This window comes from Alnus glutinosa, chromosome 8 (genome assembly GCF_958979055.1).
Source record: "Alnus glutinosa chromosome 8, dhAlnGlut1.1, whole genome shotgun sequence".
Lineage (NCBI taxonomy): Eukaryota > Viridiplantae > Streptophyta > Magnoliopsida > Fagales > Betulaceae > Alnus > Alnus glutinosa.
In genome coordinates, this window is record NC_084893.1 from 7,467,446 (window position 1) to 7,476,317 (window position 8,872).

The window sequence follows — 8,872 nt, forward strand, 5'->3', positions numbered from 1 at the left end:
GAAAATACCCTTGATAAAATAAAAGAAAATACTAAAATTAAAAAAAAAACTAAAACTAAAATAAAATTTTTAAAAAAAGAAATATATAAAAATCAAGGGTGACCAAATTTAAAATTAAAAGAAAAATTTAAAATTTAAAATTTTTTCTTTTAAATTAAAATTTCTTTTTCAAAGAAAATAATTTTTTTTGATTAAAAAAAACACAATTTTTTTTTTTGCAATTTTATAAAAATAAAAATAAAAATTTTCTTTTTTAATTTTTTGAATTTATGGGGTATTTTTGTTTTATTGAAAAAATTGTAAGGACATTTTTGTCTTTTTGCTGGTGTTAAGGGACATTAACAACTTTTTGACAGTTTGGGGTGGACATTGTCAATTGGGTGGTAGTTTGAGGGGTTATATGAACTTTTACCTTAATTATATAAGTTCATATATTATCTTTTTTATTGACTATTGTAATAAATAATGAATGATTAAATTAAATTATTAAAATTATTAAAAAGAATATGAGATGGTTTATAAGAAAGAATAAGAGATGAATTATAAAAAAGAGTAGGATATGGTTTTGATTATATATATATTACAATGAAATTTTTATTATTATGATTTAGAGCTTATCACCACTGTGATCTCAAAAAGTTCTCAATATTAATGAGATCTCAGGAAGAACAATACTCATTACGTCAAGATTTGAGTAAGAGTAAAAGATTCAATGCACATTAAATATATGTGATGATATGAGGAAACCTGAAGTACAATGGAATGATTGAAGTGATTTTCTTGAAGCAATATAGAAGATTAGAAGAACTCAAGGGAATGTAGTGACCATTAGAGGATCGAGCAGCTTTCTTTTGCCAATAAAATGGACACGGATTTTTGGGGTAAGTAGATAGTTTATTTTGAATCGTCAACTATTTCAAGAGACATATATGTAATATGAGAGCCCCTTCTATAAGGATGGGCTGTAAAAGTGATGTTTTACAGCTTCCAATAAAGAGTTTACACATCATCTTACAAGATTAAATATAATAGATATGAGAACACCAAATCTTATAAAAAAAAAAAAAAAAATTTCCAGTTTTTACTTCCTAAGAGACCAAACGGCTCTTAAAAAACCATAACCTCCTCTCACCCCACGCTACTGTGCCGTCGGCACCCAAACTCACCATCATGTCACAACCAATAACACAAAACAATGGACAGTCCTTCGCACGGCCTAAAGAACGACCACCCAAACACTCACACACCCAACTGATAACCACCACACAAATCCATCCCGAAGGCCTTCAACAACAATGTCGCCTACGAAGAAGACCACAACAAACACCATTTTAATTTTGACCAGTCCCACCTTGAGGCGTGACCATCATAGGGAGGTTGTACCCATCGACCAAGCTGATAGCGAAGAAGTCGAACCCACCAGTGCCGTTGAGCATGAACTTGGCCAAGGTCGTTGGCAGCGCGCCGCTATTCCCTGAGCACTCGATTTTTCTGGAGCCGCAATCACCTGTGACGCAAGAGAACTTGCCCGTGAAGTCTTGGGAGCAGTGGGTTCGGCCCCAGATGCGACCGCCCCAGGATCAGAGGTCGGTGGGGTGATGGTCTTGGGCTCGCCCTTTTTGAGCACGAAGCCGGTTGCGGACTGTGCCGGTACACCGGCGTTGCATGGAATGCCCGGCCATACTGTGTACTCGCTGAAACCCAGTGGATTCCGGCGGTGTGGGAGAGATGCACTGGGGATGGGAATGCGAACGGGATTGGTGGGGATCCGAAGTGGCACAAGGTGATGGGGTTCGTGGGCATTCAGATCGGGTTTGGATCCGCGGGTCGCCGGTGCTCCCTGTGCCAGACTTGGATGCCGTCCGATCGCCAAGGCCTTCAATGGTACCTATTCTGCTTTTCCTGCATTCACTGATAGCAACCCCATCCGAAAAGGAAGGAAGGAAGGAAGGAGCTGAAGAACGAAGAAGAGGATACAGGGAGAGAGAGAGAGAGAGAGAGAGAGAGAGAGAGAGAGAGAGAGAGAGAGAGAGAGAGAGAGGGGCAAGATGGGTGTTTAATTTGTTTCATAGGATCGGATGCTTTGATGTTTGTTGTATTTTTTTAAGTTTTTATGATTTGTCTAATTCTAATTGGTTGCTGTAAATTATGGGATTTACAGACCATCCTTATTAAAGGTATTCTCATGTAATATTGCTACTATATCTCTTTTTTTCATTTCAACTTGATTTTAGGAGACTTACTGTAATAGAATAATGCTAGAATAAAAACTAATACTTTGTGTCCTCCCAAAATTGATGTGGCTTTTAAAATTACTGTATGATCAAAATCTAATAGTGGTCTATCGCAAATCCAATGGTAGTTTTAAAAGCCACGTTAATCTCCCAAAATTGATTTTTCTTTTTAATTCAAGTAATTTGTCAAATGAACGTAATTTGTTTTGGTCATCATTAGGATTGTGTTGGAGCAATAGATGGAATTCATGTTCAGGCATTTGTTACAGTTGAAATCCGAGGAAGATTTTGTGGTCGAAAAAAGCAAACAACACAAAATATGTTAGTTGGCATTACCTTTGACGTAAAATTCATGTATTTATTAGCTGGTTGGGAAGGAAGTTCTAGTGCACACGATTCCCATGTTTTAAATGACGCATTCACTAGGCTAGAGGGATTCAAAATTCCTGAAGGTATATAGAGATAAAAAGTACATTTGTTATGGTACATTACCCTTAATTAGTTATGATTTTATTTTTATTGTAAACTTGTAGGTAAGTATTATCTTGGTGATGCTTGTTATGGGAATCAAAATGGAATTCTTTTCCCCTATCGTGGTGTTTGGTACCATATGAAAGAACTTGGTGATCATCCACCCGAAAATGAAAAAGAATTATTTAATCTTCGTCATTTGTTCTTACGAGAAACACCATTGAAAGAGGGTTTGAAATTTTGAAGAGATGTTTCTGTGTGTTGGATGCATAACCATTTTTAGCCATTCCAAATAAAACTTGATGTAGTATTAGCAAGTCGTGTCATTCACAATCACATTATGGGTGTTGATCCTAATGACTCAATTATGAAAGAGGTTATTCGTGATGTTAAATCTTGAAATTAAAATGGTAGAGTCCACCAAACACAAAGGGAATCTCATGAGTAAAGTATGTGATGCTTGTTATGGAAATCAAAATGGAATTCTCTCCCCTTATCGTGGTGTTTGGTACTATATTAAAGAATTTGGTGATCATAAGAATTATTCAACCTTCGTCATTCGTTCTTACGAAACACCATTGAAAGAAGTTTTGGAATTTTGAAGAGATGTTTCTATGTGTTGGATACAAATCATTTTGGTAATTCACAATCACAATATGGGTGTTGATCCTAATGACTCAATTATAAAAGAGGTTATTCATGATGTTGAATCTCGAAATTAAAGTGGTAGAGTCCACCAAACACAAAGGGAATCTCATGAGGAAAGTAGGGAATTGACAATCAAAAGGGATGTAATATGTCATGCGATGTGGGATGATTATAAAAATAAGAAAAATATGTAGATTTATTTTTTCTCGTATAGTTGATGTTATAATGTCTCTTTCTTGAACTAGTCATATTTAAAGACGGTTATGTTTCTATTTTTAATGATTTGATTGTATGATACAATAATTGGTTTATATATAATATCTATTATGTCCTAAGACGTCAAATATGAATAATGAAGCATGAGACTTTTTAAGATTCTCATTTCCTTCCACATGTACTTGTATGAGTACTAAAGGCCAAAGACTAAGGCCTTTGCTTGCTAATTACACTATACCATAATAACTAAAGACAACAAAAAGATTGACAACTGAACTTGAGTATAGAAAGGACAGGGAAAAAAGTCAAGAGATCCTTTTTGTTAACAAGAGACCCAGCAAGATTGTCCTGATTATAATGAAAAGTGAGATCGCTTAATCATATGAGTTTGTTTCTATCTTGCATTATGGTCCTATCTTTTATGAGATATTATATGTTTTGATCTTGCATTATTTTTCATGTGCTTGTGATTGTAGCAATGAGTAAAAAAATAAATGAAAAAAAAAAAAAACTGAGAAAGACACTACAAAAAAGCAACTTAGGTGGTCAAAACCTATGCATACTTTGTTACTTAAAATTCTTGCTGATGAGATTGCTAAAGGAAATAAGCCTTCAAGAACATTCAAACCTGCGTCATTTGCACTAGTTGCCAAGTCAATTAGCGAGAAATTCGAAGTTGAGTCTGATCATGTTGAGAACCGCCTTTGAACCATCAAGAACATGTGGACTATCATCAGAGTGGCTTTGGATGTGATTAAAATTTGAAGATGATTAATTGTGCAAAGAAGGTATATGATGAGGAAGTGATGGTATGAAACTTATTTTTTTAATTATAGTAGTTATATTAGTTTCAAAGCTTTATTTAAATTATGTTCTTTCTTTTCATCCTAATCATAATCAATATTTGAAACTTATTTTCTTTATTATAGCGGTTGTATAACAGGACTTTTTGGTGGTAGTTTGAAAATGTTATGTGTACTTTTTCCTTATTTATATAAGTTCATATATTATCTCTTTTATTGACTATTGTAATAAATAATGAATGATTAGATTAAATTATTAAAATTATTAGAAAGAATAGAAGATAGTTTATAAGAAAGAATAGGAGGTGGATTATAAGAAAGAATAAGATATGGTGTTGATTAGATATATCTATTACAATGAAAATCAGAATTGTTATTAGTTAGAGCTTATCACCACTATGATCTCAAAAAGTGCTCATTGTTAATGAGATCTCAGGGATAACAATACTCATTACATCAAGATTTGATTAATTAATGAGATCTCATGAATAACGATACTCATCACAACAAGATTTGAGTAAGAGTAAAAGATTCAATTGCACATTAAATATGTGTGATGATATGAGGAAACTTGAAGAGATTAGAGTACAATCGAAAGATGGAATGATTGAAGTGATTTTCTTGAAGCAATATAGAAAATTAGAGGAAACTAAAGGGAATGCAGTGACCATTAGAGGATAAAGCAGCTTTCTTTTGCGAATAAAATGGACTTAGATTTTTGGGGTAAGTAGATAGTTTATTTTGAATTGTTGTGGAAATCAAAATGGAATCCTCTCCCCCTATCGTGGTGTTTGGTATCATAAAAGAATTTGGTGATCATCCACCTGAAAATGAAAAAGAATTATTCAATCTTCGTCATTCATTCTTACGAAACACCATTGAAAGAGGGTTCGGAATTTTGAAGAGATGTTTTTGTGTGTTGGATGTAGAACCATTTTAGTCATTTCAAACAAAACTTGATGTAGTATTAGCAAGTCGTGTCATTTACAATCACATTATGGGTGTTGATCCTAATGACTTAATTATGAAAGAGGTTGTTCGTGATGTTGAATCTCGAAATTAAAGTGGTAGAGTCCACCAAACACAAAGGGAATTTCATGAGGAAAGTAGAGAATGGACAATAAAAAAGGATGTAATATGTCATGCGATGTAGAATGATTATAAAAATAAGAAAAATGTGTAGATTTATTTTTTCTCGTATGCTTGATGTTATAATATCTATTTCTTGAACAATTCATGTTTAAAGACGGTTATGTTTCTATCTTTAATGATTTGATTGTATGATGCAAGTTTGATATTTAATTGCAGGAAATTTCTGTCCAACTTATGATACGAGTTTGTTTCTATCTTGCATTATGGTCCTTTCTTTTATGAGATTATATATGTTTTGATTTTGCATTATTATTCACGTGCTTGTGATTGTAGCAATGAGCAGAAAAAAGGGAGAAAGACACTACAAAAAAGCAATTTAGGTGGTCAAAACCTATGCATATTTTGTTACTTAAAATTCTTGCTAATGAGGTTGCTAAAGGAAATAAGCCTTCAAGCACATTCAAACCTGCGTCATTTGCACTAGTTGCCAAGTCAATTAGCGAGAAATTCGAAGTTGAATGTGTACCTGATCATGTTGAGAACTGCTTCCGAATCATTAAGAACATGTAAACTATCATCAGAGTGGCTTTGGATGGGATTAAAATTTAAAGCGGATTAATTGTGCAGAGAAGGTGTATGATGAGGAAGTGATGATATGAAACTTATTTTCTTTTATTATAGTAGTTATATTAGTCTCAAAGTTTTATTTAAATTATGTTCTTTCTTTTAACATGTGCATCTTAATCATATTGAACTTATTTTCTTTATTATAGCGACTGTATTAGTCTTGAAATTTTATTGAAATTATGTTATCTCTTTTAACAGGCACATCCTAAGCATGATCAATTTTTAAAAATGATTTCTCTAAAAATATTTTCTGACAAAAAATATTTTACATCGAAACAAAGTGAAGACTATAATTTGATGTTGAAAAAAAACATGGTAGTATTATGAGAAAACCATATATACAATGTAAATTGCATTCAAAACCTTATATAAGATTACATATGAAAATATCCTAGAAATGTGGAAAATAAAATTCTAGCCTTCAACTGTAGGAAATTATGTCAACTAGATACAAAATGATCTTTGATTCCTAAACAAATGGCCGGAATTGAAAATTGTATTTTAACCTTAGAAGAAATGCTATGTGAACTCTCTCTTTTACACTTCAAAGTGCTTTTTCTCTAACGTGATAGTTGTAGAAAGAGAATAACCATATGTGATTAACAAATGTAGTTGAGAGCTGACATGGTATTGTCATATTGAAAGTAAGCATTTGAGAGTGTAAAAGAAGAAATTCATGTAACATTTGTTGAAAATTAAAGTTTTCCTCTTATTTGAAAATTTCAACTTTCCCTCTACTTTTTGTTTTACATTTCGTTCCACATTCAGAAGCGACGAGATTTATCATTTATGTGTGCTTTATAAGAGTTTATTTTACTTTTATTTTAGAATAGATTTTGGGTACACAGATGCTAATTGTGTCACCCAGTGTGAAGTACTGGCCGCTCACAATTATGCACGTGCGTCACATAATCGTTTTGACGCTTTAGACGTACTTAACACTTACTCATCGCTACACGTTCGCACGAGCCACGAGCTTATTATTTACACGTGCATTTTTTATGATGTGTACAACTGCTATTCTAACATACATATTTTTCATTCGAATATTTTTATAAATAATTACTTTTCAATAGTAATTTTTTAATTGTAAAAAATTTAAAAAACTGTTGTTTTAATAGCCATATTTTTTAAAAGTATTTAACTGCTTTTTCAACCGTCAGAAACTGCTATTTCAATAGTAATAAACTACTTATATAATTCTATAAAATAAAAACTTTTAGCAAATTTGATAGTAACATTTCATTCTCTTCTTCTTCTATGTTGTTATAGGATTTTTTTTTAGAGTAGTGTTCAGAATTTACAATCTACACACTACATTCGTACAATATTATATCGTGAGGACCAAAATTGTTGTATTCCCTATTGCAAAACTTATTGTATAAGTGAGAGGTAATATTGTCTAAAAGACAGATTTATATTCACCTTATTGTCCAATAGTTCAGTCATTTCAATACAGTTTTTTTTTTTTTTTAAAAAATTATTATTATTATTTTTTATACTATATATATAATTTTGCTTTTACTAATTTCTGTAGTTCCCACGTTTTTATTTTTTCTAACAACATTTCTCTCCCAAAGATTGAGTGTATCACCTTGTCTTTTGGTATTTCATTTCTATTCAACTTCTCTACACGGTTCTTCTATACCATTCAAACTTCTATAATCACTTACATGAGTATAATGGGCATAAACTCTCTAAAGATTGTGTGTAGAGAGCTAACAATATTTACCAAATATTGTCTTACATTTACATATTGATTGATTGATTAGCATTTGAGACATTTGCCTTTGAATAATATAAAAATCAATATGATGTCTAACATGTCCCATCATTAAGGAAAATGAATCAAATGATAAAAAATTCATTCCTTATCCATCTTCTATCCATTTTATTTTCAAATCTATCATTGGATTTGTGGCCTCCACATTGGGTCCCTCAAATTCAATAGTGGATTTAAAATTTGATTGTACGAAGATAAATAGGAAATGGATGTCTAATATGTCCCTAAATCTTTTCAATCCCTTCTAAGTTTGGTAAATATGATAGTTGACTTTCTTTATTATAATAAGTTACCAATTCTAAAAAGATTTAAGCCAAATATAAAGAATGATAATAACAACATTTGGATGTTTTCCGATTTTAAAAATAATTGGAAAGATTAGGCTTGAATAATCTTTCATGACACGTGAGTAGAGTTGACAAATTTAGATACGACCCGCAAACTCGACAAGAATTTAACATTAAATTATGGTCGGAAGGTCATACTCGTTTAATTAAATACTTCGAGTTGGGGTTAATTTATACAATCTTATATCCATGCATCAACATAATCTGAACTTGACACGAAATTAGTGAATTAGGAATGTGACCCGTTTAATTAAATGGGTTAGGCTTGACCTCTAATTCATACGTTGGATCTCCCGATCCCGAATGAGAAAGAAATTCTGCTTCTGTCCCTGAGACTCACCATGTGATTTTTGTATAATTTTCAAAACCAGCTGGTTGCCGAATGGATCAGAATTGATGAGTGCTTTTTGGCACTCATAAAGACAAAGACAGCCTTAACTTAGGAAAGCTTTTTGTTCTTGCCTTGGCCATTTCCGTGCCCACCAGAGCTAAAGATGGAACAAAAACCTGTCTTTTAATGTATGGATGTTACCACTTGAGCGTGGCTTCAGCTCCATATAAACCATTCGCCCCCAGCCAAAATTGCCGTTATAAAGCTCTGCTACTAATATAGTACTCTTGTTGCACTTTAAGATTCGCTAGTCAGGGGAG